The following is a 14165-nucleotide window of genomic DNA, read 5'->3' as shown; positions in this document are numbered from 1 at the left end:
AGGCCATGTCCCCTCGTTCTGGGGAGACGGCAGCCTCTCCCTTCCTCGGATTCCAGCAGAAGTGAGACTTCCCTGAAAGGGTTAGAAGTAGTCAACCACGCACACAGAACAGGTAAAGACTTAACCAAGACGTCCATTTGAACACAATACCCAGCAAAAACAAAAGTTAAAGGAATTCACAGAAGTGTCAACTTAATCTGAGTGTGATTCCGCTCCTACTATCTGTATGATATTTAGCAACATATCTGGTGAGCCAGCTCCTGGAATCACAAGGCACTTCCCAAAGTGCAGAATGATAAAGGTCAGGGAGAAAAGGGAAGGCTCAACAGGTCAAGAACAGACAAAACCACAGGAAAGCACAGTCTGACCACCCGCTTTCCGGTTGAAGGGAGGGCAGTGCAGCTGCCGTCCGCCAGCGCGCTGCTTATCCTTGGGTCACCCAGGGCCACCTCGAGGTACTCACCTAAAAAGAGCTGAAGGAACCTCCCAGCTCATCTCATCCAGCCGCCGCAGCTGACACTGCAGACCCGTAAAGCCCAGAGCTCAGTGTGAACTGGGGCAAACCAAGCCCTGTAACTCATGTGTCCCAACTGCTCACCACACCCTCCCATCTGTCCTTTCATATCTCATGGTGTTTACTGAAGAAATATGAAAGTCACGAGTTTCCAAATAACACATTTAGATTTTGAGCAAAAACTGCGAGCTAAAAACATAAAGGTGAATGGTAAGAAACTTTGGAAATTAATCTCAATACAGTTTACTGAATACCCAAACTCAAAACTCATCTTCCAAAAGGAGATCAGATGAATTTAAGGACTTCTTAAATTTCACTGAGAAATCTGGAGTGATCTAGTTCCTTCTTCCCTTTTAATACATGAAAAATCCAAGAAAAAGTTATTTAATTTCAGGGAAAAGGCTAAAATCATTCTTCAAGTCCCTCCCACAAAACGCTTATTGTTCATCTCTCTCTGTTTTATAATAAAAGGGGTATTCAGCTTTAAGCGTATACAATACAGTTTTTGTTAAACAGCATTTATGTGAACAGACACGAGAACATCATGAAACACTTGGTCTGAGCTCTTAGAACCCGCAGAACACATTTTAACAGCAAGAGGAAAAGATACAGTGGTGTGGGTCACCTAAAGATTCTTTGTCTTCATCCTGCGAAATAGCCAAGTAAATGCCCCACCACGTCCACCAAAAACAAAGAAAAGTATCCCTCAGATGAGCAGTTATTTTTAACTGCTTCCCTCTTATTGCTGTTGACCAATGAAGCCTGCAAGATCATTTCACCACATTCAGCCTTTGATTCCACTGAAATTAGGCTGAAGAGTTTATAAACTTAGAAATGGTTTGCGTATTTTTAGAATCCAAGTGTGGGCTCTGATAGAAAAAACGCCTTTAATTATTATGAATGAGTTCTCTAAACCTTTCCAGAATTTTCTTTTTTTAATTTAACTTTTTATTATAATGAATAAAAGTTATTCATTGAATAACCCCCACCACCTTAGTTGAAATAAAAACTAAGGTGTTCCAGTGAAGGGGCCAGATGCAGTCTATGCTCCACTGCAGGCCGCACGGGGGCCATGGCGCCGTCACCACCAGAGGAGTGTCTGAGGACACAGCCAGCCTCGGTGCAGGTGCAGGACTAGAGGAGGTTCCTGGAACTGAAAGGGGAAGCATTTGATCATGTGGAGTAAGCCGTGTGTCTGGGGAGCACAGGCCTGGTGTCCCTCTGGTCCTGCAACTACTCAGCAAAGTCTGAAGAATAAAAACTAGTACAGACTCTGACAGCACACAGGAAAGCGGTTCCCTAACTGAGTCAAGACACAACAGGATCCAGGCTTTGAGCTCCTCCTCGTAGCCCTTCCTACAGTGAAGGTGGGGAATGAACCAAGGTTTCTAAGGTTCATTAAAATCTCTCTCCAATGTGTGATGACAAACAGTATCTCAGTAACCAGCTTTGGCAAAATGCAGGGTTTGTTTCAGATTAACATGTGAAACAGTGCACTCCTGGAAGCTTTTGCACCCTTCCAGTCTGCTCACATGCCTTGAAATAAATTCACCACTCCGTCTACACTCGCTGTACTTCCTTGCGTGGTTACAAACGAAAGAAAACCAAAAAGATGGCTTTTTTCAGGCAATCATCTACTTTAAGTTATAACACTTTGCTTCACAGATAATGAGGCAAAAATCAAAAATAAAACCATATTAAGGCTTGGTACACTCAACAATAGTTTAAAGATACACCTGTGCTTCAAAAATCACCATTCCTATTTTAGACGCCAAAATGCATATGAGAGAAGTAGAATCACCCTCAATATTTTAAAAGTCTTATATAGAAATGACCACTTTTATTATTTAAATTTTTTTTCATTTTAAGAAACAACTCCTTTTATAACTACAATAGTTCATGGTTCCAGACAGATGCTGAGGATTGGCTTACTCAATTTCAATTCCATCTGAAGCTGGAAAACTAAAAATAGGTTTTCCAGACACAAGGGTTCCCCATGTGCTCAAACACGCCTGGAATGCAGACGGCAGAGGATTCCTTCCCGCCCACTCTAGCCGTTCTCTGCTGAAGCCGCATGGCAGGTGAAAAACAAATCTGAACTTGGGGAGGAGAGACTTTATTCAAAGGGATTATTGCAGCGGGGAGAGGAGACTCCTACAACAGGGGGCAGAACACTGCGACCCCGAGATCGGCCAGCACCTAAAGGGTGAGGCGGGAAGGGTGTTTCCTTTATAGGGAGGAGTTCGCAAGGCCAGGAAGGATGAGTGTGGGGAATGGGATGGAAAAGGCCTGGTTACACTCAGGTCAGAGAGGGTTTCACTGAGGCCAGCTGCTCTGGGGGACCCTGAGGAGGGGCTCGGGTTCGAGGACCTGGGGACGGAGAGAAGCTAACACTTTGCTCCCACTGGTCAGTGGTGGGAGCAGCCCAGCTTGTCGTTTAGCAGACAAAGGTGGGATCTGGGAGGGTCTGAAAGGGCTTGTTCCAGGCTCACGGGGGGCATCGGAGACTCATCCAGGTCTCATCGGAAGGGCGTTCTTTGCGGTAAGTGAAGGGGCAGGGGGACCTCTCAGCCACCCTGCCTGGCAAGACGCAGGGCTCACGAGTACTCAGGTGTCAGCCGAGGTCTCCACGGCTTGGAGGACAGCCCAACCGTCCTGGCTCCACTCCTTCCGCCGAAGCTCCCAGAGGGTTTCTGCATTAACCCCCGGCCCACACGAGTCCTCACAGCACACGCGAGGCAAAGGGCTCGGTTCTGCACAGACACACGACCACAGCAGCCCTGATGCTGCAGCCCGGGTCAGCGCACCACTAATCGCTGCCTCTCGATGGGCCCCAAAGGAAACCCCACAGAGAGGCTCGCAGAGCTCCCTGGTGGGTGGGACGGGTAAGCAAAGATGACCCCACCCAAACCAGGCGTTCCCTCACTTCCTAAGTGGGCGCACTGCCCGCCTTCCTAAGCCCCCAGTGACAGCACTGGTGATACGACCCACCAGACGGGCTGCGGGAGAGCTCACTGTGCTCACACTAAGGATGGTTCGCTCAGGGGCAACTGGCCAAGAACTTGCCCCACACCCCACAAAACAAAACAAACAAACCTGCCCCAGGAATGCCCTATCACACCACTGTGCTTGGGAAAACGTCCCATGTTCACACTGAAGTTCCAACATGTCAATCAGTACATGAAATCTATGTGAACATTATTTATTACAAAGTACACAAAATAGCAGAGTGAGAACGTTCAGTGAAGTATGCAGTTTTACTGTGTCCCAGTCCTCAAACACGGATTAATGCTGATCCACAACTTTTTTCTACCTCTCATATTACTTTCCTTCCTTATTCTCACAAGCAATGCATAGTAATTCCCCAGTGAGATCTGAACAAGTGTTTCCAACACAATATGTTATTAACAAGACCAAACTATGTGATCCTAATGTCATTTTTAAAGGCCCAAATAATAGATTCAGAGAAGATAACTATTTCTGTCCAATTTTCTTTTCCACTGTAGTTTAAATACCTATTATCTCCTAGAAACCACCTCTCACTATAATTTAAGGCACATTGAAAGGCTGATTCAACCTGGTCATTTCTAAAACACTCAGAGGCAATGAATAGAAGCGCTGTTTTAATTTCCTACTCCTGCTGTAACAAATAATCACAAATTTAGTGGCTTCTGACACCACAAATTTATCTCCTAAGGTTCTGGAGGTCAGAAGTCTTACCGGGCGAACCTCGAGGTGTGGGCAGGTCTGGCTCCTCCTGAGGCTCCGGGGAGAGTCCGTCCCTCATCCTTTTCCAGCTTCTGGAGGCACCGCATCACCACCCCAACCTCTGACCCCATCATATCCCCTTTTCTGACTCTGACCCTCCTCCCTCCCATAAGGACCCTTGTGATGACACTGGTCCACCCCAATAACCCGGATCATCGCCCCATTTTGAGATCCTTAATTTAGTCACATCTGTAAGGCCCCCTCTGCCATGGAAGGTGACACATTCTCACTGGGGATCAGGATGTGGACATCTTTGGGGGGGACATTATTCTGCCAACCACATGTGCTGACAAGTAAAAATTACTTAGAGAATGTCTGTGGTTAATTTTCTATTTAACTTTTAAATTTAGGACCCAAGTATTACATCACACGACAACCATATTAATCACTAACCACACAGTCATGGGATGTCAACCAACATGACTTAAAAAAAAATCAGCCAACCAACAAGTACTGAGGGGCCAACGTATTTCCAGAGCTGCATGGTGTGATGGAGAATATGTGCATGTTCGCACACACAGACCCACACACACAGGAACACACACAGAGACACACACACATGCACACAAAAAGACATGCACACAGACACACACATACATGCACATAGACACACACACACAGAAACCCACAGACCCATGTGCACACCCACAAAAGTTTAAAGTCAAATATAAGGAGCTTTCAACTTTAATATTCTAACTAAATCTTATTACAATAAAACAGCCTCTTGAATACATAAATTTTTATAGTGTGGGGTTTCACGATTCTTTTCAAAGTAACTATCCCCCCCCGAAAAAAAAGAGATCTCCATAATTACAGAAATGAATTTCCTCCACAAAAAGGTGCACTAAAGAAAAAAGACAAGAACTATTTAGCTCATTAGGGGAGTTGCCTATGCCTTGGCCAAGCGTGATTTACTCCTGGCCATTTAGGGAGCAGCAGCACTAAAATTTGGGGGGAGAGAAAACCGTGAATCTTCACTTGGGATCAGGCCATATATTCCCGGTTTTCTCCTCAACATGTTGGCTTGCTGCTTTTCCTACACATTCTCAATTCTAGTCTCTTACAAAAACTAGAGTTCAAGGAGGCAGAAAAGGCCATCAACATCTGAAAAATCTACACACTACAAGGTGACTCAAAAGCCACGAACAATGAGATTGTTTAAGATAACTCGGAAGGTTTAAGCTGCACACCTGAGGCTTACAAAAAACAGCGAGGACTGCCTACACCTGGCGTGGGGCGGGGTCTTCACTCTCTCCTTCTAGCCGGGACCCTCCTCGTGATGTTCCCTGGGAATCACAACCTCCGCCGCTGGTGCATCAGTCATCAGGGCTTCAACGTGGAACATTTTAGATTCAAGCCGTGTTTCCTCTTAAGATGGGGACTTGGATTTGGGGCAGCACAACTGGATTTCTACAACTATCTCAACTACTGGCTTTTGGGGGATCTTAGGAAATCATGAGAATCCCAATCTATTAAAATCACAATAGATTCCAGAATTTCCTGAAACATTCTTTCAATTTGCACTCAGGATTCTCTTGCCAAATCTAATAAGGTCTAAATTTCCTACCAAAAAACATAACACCAGAGAACAAGATCAACTGATACACTGGTCTAAATACAGAAACTGAATTTATACAAAACTGCTCTTCTCAGCAGAAACTAGAAACCATGAAGCTTCATTACCCCCTTTTTGGTATGAACGTGCAGGTTGCACTGAACCAGGCCTCAGGTGTCTAAAGTAGAACATGTGTTTCACTTCCCTGTCCACCTGTTTGGGGGTACTGATTCCCCTCAAAACTATGAACAACAGGTCACTGATACTTGCAGGTCATTTATCCAGCCACAAAATAACAACAGCTATGCACTAAAAATGCCTTCTCGGGAACTACTCTCATGCTGACACAATGGTAACTAAACAAGGAAGCTGAGGATGCTCTATGAGGCTAGCAAAGGGGAAAGGTCCTCCATCAAACCAATCAAAACCCAAGAAAACGGGAGGCGAGTCGCTGGAAGGCACGGAGCCCACACACAGTCCCTCGCGCCACCTCCCTCCCCAAGAACGCACCATCTATGGGTCTTTCTAGAGGGTCTCCATTTGTGAAACTCCCCCCACCACGAAAAATCAACTCCCCACTTCTGGTCCCCAGGGCACCCTTTGAGGCTGCATCCCGGGACAGGGTTGTCAGGCCCCGAGCTGCCGCAGGGTCTGGGAGGCACGGATGAACGTGGGGTGAAAGTACACGAACAACAACCCCTTCCTTCCCTCTGCTTCATTCTGACTCCTAAGCGTCACTTCAGAATAAATTCCATTTAAGTAAGGAAGTCAGACTCACCCTATCGCAGCCTCAGCGTTAAGGACTCAGCCAATGAACATCACGCCCAGCCCCCTCGGGCTCCACCCCTGTCTGGGGTGGGGCGGAGGGGACCCCCTGGCAGCCACCACCCCCTCCACACTTCTCTTCTGGGATCTGGAGTTCTCCTTAATTAGGACGAGGGTCCCACTGCCTAAGGACTCCACCCAAAACCCCTCTTAAAGAACAATGTTTCTGCCATCTCAGAAACCAGACCCACCCTAAAGCCTGGGAGACGCATGAGGCACATTTGTAGGATCCCTGACCTGTCAATCATGTCAAATCCTCACAGTCTGCTCCACTTGGGGGCATAAAGCTGAAAGGGCTTTATCACAGGGAGTCAGACTAGAGTCTGAACAGGTGTTTCTAGCATTGGACAGGCAGCCAGAATGCACCAAAAAAAGCCCAAACCACCACCTTCCATATTCAGGGACATGCCAGGGCTACTACCACACACACACACACACACACACACACACACACACACAGGCTGTGCATGGAGAGGTGACAGGCCCAGTGTGGAGCCAAGCACGGAGCAGGCCCTACAATGTCCTTTTTACTCTACATGGGCTCTTCTGCCCCAGGGAAGAGGGTCTCAATACTAAGACTTAAAGTTCTGGAACTTGGCTCTGCATCAGGAGGCCTTAAAGACACTAGTGTCAGGGCCAACCCGCCTCTTGTAGACGGTCAAGCACGTGCACGACTCGCAGACACAGCAAGACTTCACCTCTAGCCTGTTTGACCATTTTGTCCCTTGAAAGCAGTTAATAATTCACTGAGCTAAGATAAAAACGTAGATGCGATTACTGCAAGGACACGTTCAAGAGCCGGTGACCCCGGAACACGTGTTCCAGGAGCCGGCCACATCAATCCCCTTCTGGTTCAGCTCAGATTGAAGGTGACTTTTCAGGTCACACACCCCCGTGGTACCATTTTACAATAATAGTATGGCTGCTGTCTTCAACAGAGACTCGGGTAACCTCTTCTCAGACAAGAATCGCAATCTACAATCCTCAAAAGGGATAAGATTCTTAGCATTCTACAGGGTCAGACAAAACCAAACCAAAACCAAACTAGGTTTAGTCAGCCACTGGTGCCATTCTCATTAAGACACGGGAATCCACGGTGATGACAGTGACTCTCATGCAATCCCGTGGGGTGAGTGGTCCAAAGGAAAAGGCTGGGCTCGCAGACACCCCTGCAGGGCGCAAACCCAAATCCTCAGAGTCTCACTGGAACACGCACAAATGCTCATCAGCAGTTCTGACAGAGGCCTCCCAGATCTCCCTCCCATGGCCTGAAAAAGAACCCGTTACATACAAACACAGATCATCTCAAAATGCTATTAACACTGCCTTCAACTCTGCCCATTCAGGACAGACTTTCTGGAGATAAACCTCTCCTCCAACTGCTGCATATTCTCATGTGACACAACACAAAGGGCTCAACATACAGAAGATTTTGGATAAAAACAGAATCGTTTCATTACAGGAACAATTAATGCACTGGTTTCCCCCAATGCACAGCACAATATTGACAGTATGACTAACTTGTTCCCCTAAAAATCCTAACACATTCGCAGCAGAAAGCCAACTCCTATGTCATGAGCGTAACTCCTCCATCATCATTTTTCTGCTGTTAGAGTCACATAAACAAAGGAATATTGTATCACAAAGGGAAAAGGTAAGGACACATCCAGCTGTTCTGACTCACTGCTCTAAATTTAATGTAGAACAGCTAAAAATATCAAGAGACAAATAACGATTATAACATATTTAACAACCTCCCCCTAACTTCAGGTCTCTGTTCAAGCACTTGACCTTTTCTCTCGTTATACAAACTTTCCAAAAGTAAACTCCAGAATTAACAAGATGACAACTTTTTCTGGTGGTGGAGTCAGGAAGAAAGTGGTGGAAGGCTGTTCTCTCAGCTGCCAGGAACTTTTCTTTTACAAACTACCACAGAGGGAGAAGCATCCCGTGCTCTTTATGGTCACTTCCAGTCCAGCAAGCAATGTTGAGGCCGAGTGTAAATACCTGCAGCATATTGTATCAAAGCAGTTTCTTTAAGGAATTAAGTACCATAGTGTCTTTTCAAAATTATTTCATACCACCTAATAATTAACTCAATTCAGAAACAACATAAGTCATCCTTTCATCTTTGAAATAAGAGGATGGTTTTTCCACAAAATAGTTTCCCTTTCTTTCAAATGATTTAGTTTAATCTAAGATTGAGAGTATTTACCAGGATACTCTCAAGTTCCTTGATTTCTTAGAAAATAAAATATCTCCAATACCAAAACCTTAACAGATAATCCCACAGTTTAGCCAGGTTTGAAGGCATTTAAAAGGGAGCAAAAATCTACCTGCGTATTTGGGGCTGACATGAAGCTCCGTCTGTGCAGTTTCCGCCACATCTGCCCCCGGGTCAGATCCAGCCGGCGCCCAAGTGGAAGACAGAAACCAAAGTGCGTGTCCTGCAGCTCCCCGCCCCCCACCACCTCACTTCCTGTGGGAATCGCGTGTGTGGCGCTCTGAGCTCCTGTGGAGAGCCTAAAACTAACCAGACAGGCCGCCATGCAGGAGGAGGTGGCACAAAGGCCCAGGACCAGCCAACGAACGCCAGCTCAATACGTTTTGCCTAGTTTTTAAGCCCTTCGCCAGAATTCCTGAGTCCACCCCCAGTCTTCCTACTGTCCCACCTCAGGCAGTCTGTCCAACTTATTCGTCCACTACAGCTTTTCCCAGAGGCCCCAGGGCCTGAAATGCCGTCCCTCTCACCAACAATTTCTAATATTTCCCTCCACAAAGTCTTTTTGGATTTAGCAGTAGAAAAGCTAAGCATGTCCTTTGACTTCACTTATTCTGGATGAGAAAAGATTTTATGCTTTCTATTCAATGAAAAGAAAGAAAGAAAGAAAAAAGCAAGGCCCCTGAGGGCAGGGACTGTTCTTATTCATGACTAAATCCCCATCTCCTAGAACAGGGCTTGGTCCCTCCTCACTCAACACACAGTAGTTGAATTAATATGACTGGCATTATGTCGAGAGGTTGAAATACAAGCATCTCTATGACTTCAACCCCACTGGGTCCTCCAGGTGGCCCACTCGACTGGCATTTCTACTGAAACCACTTTAAACTGGCATCCAAATCCCTGTCCAAGTGATTCATTTATTTTCAGGACTTTTCAGACACAGCTGCCTTTTCTGTATTTTATTATTTTTTAGGGAATCTATTATATCAGTTGCAACCAAGAATAAACTAATTCACTCAATTAACTTTTGCAAATAATATGTCAAATATATGTTAAAAGAAGATGAAAAATCATAAGGAAAGTTACTATTTAAATCCATGGGGCTTCCCTGGTGGTGAAGGGTTAAGAATCCGCCTGCCAATGCAGGGGACACAGGTTCGATCCCTGGTATGGGAAGATCCCACATGCCGCGGAGCAACTAAGCCCGCGAGCCACAACTACTGAGCCTGTGTGCCACAACTTTTGAGCCCGCATGCCACAACTACTGAAGCCCACACGCCTAGAGCCCATGCTCTGCAACAAGAGAAGCCACCGCAATGAGAAGCCCGCACGCCGCAACAGAGTTGTCCCCGCTCACCGCAACTAGAGAAAGCCCTCGCGCGGCAACAAAGACCCAATGCAGCCAAATATAAATAAATAAATATATAAATTTATTTTAAAAAATAAATTAATAAATCCAATACAGTGTGTTTAGCCATATCTTTAAATGAGGATATGAAGATGGAAAGTTCTCCTAGGATGGGGAAACTTCAGTTATTAGATAATCTAAAAACCTCAAGGAGAAAGAATGAAGAAGGATGAGGAAAGACCTCTAGGTAACATTTTTGCTTTGAATTTGATTTCAGAAGAGCAGAGACACCTAAAATGTGAGCTCAGGCAGCACCCTTCTCAGCCTGACTCCTTTGCACCAGCAGCCTTACGGAGGGACCACGCACGTCCTCCATAGAAAGAACCGTGATTTACACGTCTGCTCACTGCTTTAGCACAGGCGCAGCTTCCAGAAACGAAACGGATGCTGGTGCTCCACGGAACCAGTGTCCACTCTTCCAGGTCAAAAAGGGCCGTTTTAGTTACCGAAAGAAATGCTTACGTTCTGGTTTCACACTTAAATAAACTCAGAAGTTTAAAGGACGGCCTTTCTCAGCAGGCATGCACTTGGCTTTGGTTGCCGTAGGGATAAGGTTCAGCCACATGCTTCCCTGATCTTGCCTAAAACGAAACATCCCACACATGTGAAATGGGGGTCAAAGGACAGGAGCGCCTGTGGCTTCGGAGGGTCGACAGCAGAATTGTGTGCCGACTGTCTCAGATGTGCAAGAACACTGCTCCTGTTTCTAAGGAAATGACTGCAAAAATTTATAACAAATGAGTTAAGCGTTCACAGGAGATTTCTAATTCCGTTCCATAAGAACGTTATAGAGCAGGTGTGCAGGAAATGAAGTACCCCTGCTCCTGGCAAGTCCCCGAGAGGGTGGGGTGGCGGGGGGCAGAGCCAGGAAAGGGAGGCAGGGCACCAGCGTCTCCGAGCTGGAAACTGGCACACGCTTGAGCCCCACCCAAATCCAGGGACACAGAACCTTTGGGGCTGGGCCCGGGGCGATCCTCAAACTCATTCAAGTGTAAGACTGACAAGCATCAGGGCCAATGGATCCCCAGAAGCCAATCATGAGAAAACAACGCCTTTTAACACCTCTCGCCACTGTTCTGCTCCAGCTGAGCCCGGAGTGGACACTCAGTTCCAGAAACCCTCTCCCCGGATAGGGCGCATCCCAGTGTGGGACCTACTGGAAAACCAGCAAGAAACCTTAGCTCCCCTGTCAAGCACAGTTATGGAAGGCCTCTGGTAAAGGCCGCCGTCCATCCCCCAGATGGCCTGCGACTGCCCAGTGCCAACATCTCCACACTTCAGCGTGTCAGGAAAGAGCATCCGTGGGAACCCGCAGCCTCCTGACTGGACTCTTCTCCTGGCGAGGCCCACACATCAGCGAACACAGGGGCCGCCAGCTTATCTTGCGTGGGAGAGGGTTCAAGAAGGGACCCCCCGTGACCTGTTCGAGGTCTGTGCACTCTGCTCCCGTGGGAGGTGTTTACCACTCACTCAGAAGAGATTAAAAACAACCGAAGGTGTAATTCCCCTCGGCCTCAGTGTCCGCACCTACAAAATGCCAACCCGACTGATAAAATAATGTGGTGTTACTTCCATAAATAATCGCTTGTCCTGGCACTTGAGTCATGTGCCTGCCAGACCTGGAGGGGCCAGCACCAGCGGCCCAGGAACCGACTAGGAGGAAAGTTAAGGCACCAAATGGTTCCACGGGTTTACATTCTTGGCAAGGCTGGACCAGGCAAATCACCACGTCAGCATCCACCCTGGATGGCTTTGATTCCAACTTCTTTTAATAATTACTATTGTTTCTAATTCATGCTAATTGGAAGGGGAATTTAACAGCAGGTAATTAAAGCCACTGTACCATCTGCTCCTGAATTACCATGCCACACATTCCTAATAAAAGGGGACTTTATGCCAGGAACTGTGGCCTGGAAATGGGGTCCAAGAGGCTCTTCCCTGTGGCTCCCTCGGGTTGCAGCCCCCGGAAGGGGAGAGGCCCGGACTCGCACTCTGTGATGCGTTGATGTCTGACCTTCGCCCATCCAAACCAGTCCCCTGCCCACACCTTCCTCCAGCCTAAGAGACTCAGGGATTTTTTATCTGCATAGATGGCCAGGGAGCCTGGGTTATCCAAACCAGCCACTGCATTCAAACCAGCCCACAGCACTCTGACAGCTGCTGAGGACCAGGAAAGCTAACTCAGCAGCCGTTCCCAGGCTCTCTCGTTTCAGGATGCACGTATGTCTGTATTCACATTAGCAACCACATCTTTTTGCCACACAAATAACACCAACGACGATGCAGCTTCTGCACCTGGCCAGGAATCCATGCTCAGCCCCACCTGTGCCCACAATTCGAGATCACATGACAGGGAACTCTGCTGTTCGCCCTCTGCGTGTATGGTGGGACCTGCCACAATATTCCCGAGGACTCACTGAGCCGGGGCCAGGCCAGGGAAGCACAGGCGCGGCCCGTGGCCCCCACCAGATCTCTGCACCAACTAAGAAAGCCGCCCAGGCAGCAGGCAGCCGCCCTGGCCTGCACGACCCTTGAGGTTCATGGACAACAGAGACCTCAGGACCCCACGTGGCCCTCCTGTCCAGGTGCTCCCGCTGGGACGGCCCTGGCCAGCAGAACTTCCATAGAAATGGAAACGCGCCAGATCCGCTCGGTTCAAACAGAAGCCAACACTCACGTGGGGCTGCTGAACACCTGAGAGGCTGCAAGTGTGACTCAAGGACAGAACTTTCAATTAATAAACTTCTTTTCCAAATGTATTTCTTTAATTCATGTGACTAATAGCCGTGGCTACTGGCTACCAGAGTGTACGTCACAGCTTGTGGGAGTCAGCGCGCCCACAAGCTCTTACGGTTCTTCAAAGTAATTCAACAGGTGATCATAAAGAAAATCTCCTCAGTAACCTGGACAACAGAGGCCATGAGAAGAACTCGGTCTCTGGAGCCAGGCAGACCTGGCTTTGACCCCCAGCATCTGTCTCCTCTTCTGAAAGTGGTGATCACACCCACCTGCACAGATAGCAAGACAGGGAAGACGGGCTGGCCCAGCCAGCCAGGTGTCACCCTTTGGAAAGAGGGCCCTCCCACAAAGGAGTGATGAGGAGACGTTTCCTATGACACATCTCATGCTCCTCGAGGAGACGTGAGTGGAAATCCTACCGTGGAGGGAGTCAGGTTTGAGCAGCCACTTCTGCCAACGTTCAAGTGACAAAAATAGAAATCGTGTGTGTGCCACTTGCTTTGTCTTTCAGGAGAAGTCATTTGCACAGCTGTTAAGAAGATATCAAATGGTGTATGTCTTCGATCTAACCCCACGGACCACACAGCCCCTTCTGCAGGGCCCAGAAACTTGCAGATATTCTCTTCGGGGCCGAGTTGTATATAACAGGGAACAGGTTACTGTGCCTGTTAACAGGGTTTTGTCTCCTCTGATACATTCAGCTCATCGAGATTTCACCACTGAGACCTCAAGGTCATTTACAGTCACTTACCTGCAACTACAGAAGGGAAGTAAGGATACTGCATTACCAAACTTCAGTTCTCTAAGACACACCCCCTATCCAACGTATAAATGTTTATAAAATGTCCACTTTCTTGGGATACTGCATTACCAAACTTCAGTTCTCTAAGACACACCCCCTATCCAACGTATAAATGTTTATAAAATGTCCACTTTCTTGAGATACACGGCTAATGGCAGTTGCCCTGAGCTCTTTCTTCACTGGAACTCCTGACTCACCTGAAACAATGTCACTGACAGATTTTACCAATGCAGCAAACATCCACTTGGAAGAGTTCCTGGGCTATGGTGTTGAAAATCTCTACCACGCATTGGATTACAACAGCCTCCAAACAGTAGGAACTGTGGCTCA

General features: G+C 47.3%; 1 protein-coding gene across 6 annotated transcripts in view; it reads right to left on the bottom strand.

The window, feature by feature from the left end:
• Positions 1–14165, bottom strand: part of DIP2C (disco interacting protein 2 homolog C) — a 369992-nt gene that overhangs the window by 303732 nt on the left and 52095 nt on the right. Inside the window, exon 1 of one of the 6 annotated variants that reach the window (XM_059912250.1) lies at positions 464–539. The exons of the other annotated variants lie outside the window; for them this stretch is intronic. The gene's annotated coding sequence lies outside the window, so the exon portion shown is untranslated. Of the gene's footprint in view, positions 1–463; positions 540–14165 lie in introns of those variants that run through there. 6 annotated transcript variants of the gene reach the window in all.

Source organism: Balaenoptera ricei, chromosome 2, assembly GCF_028023285.1.
Source record: "Balaenoptera ricei isolate mBalRic1 chromosome 2, mBalRic1.hap2, whole genome shotgun sequence".
Taxonomy (NCBI): domain Eukaryota; kingdom Metazoa; phylum Chordata; class Mammalia; order Artiodactyla; family Balaenopteridae; genus Balaenoptera; species Balaenoptera ricei.
The sequence above is the reverse complement of the archived record's forward strand: the minus strand, read 5'-3'. Positions and strand labels throughout refer to the sequence as shown.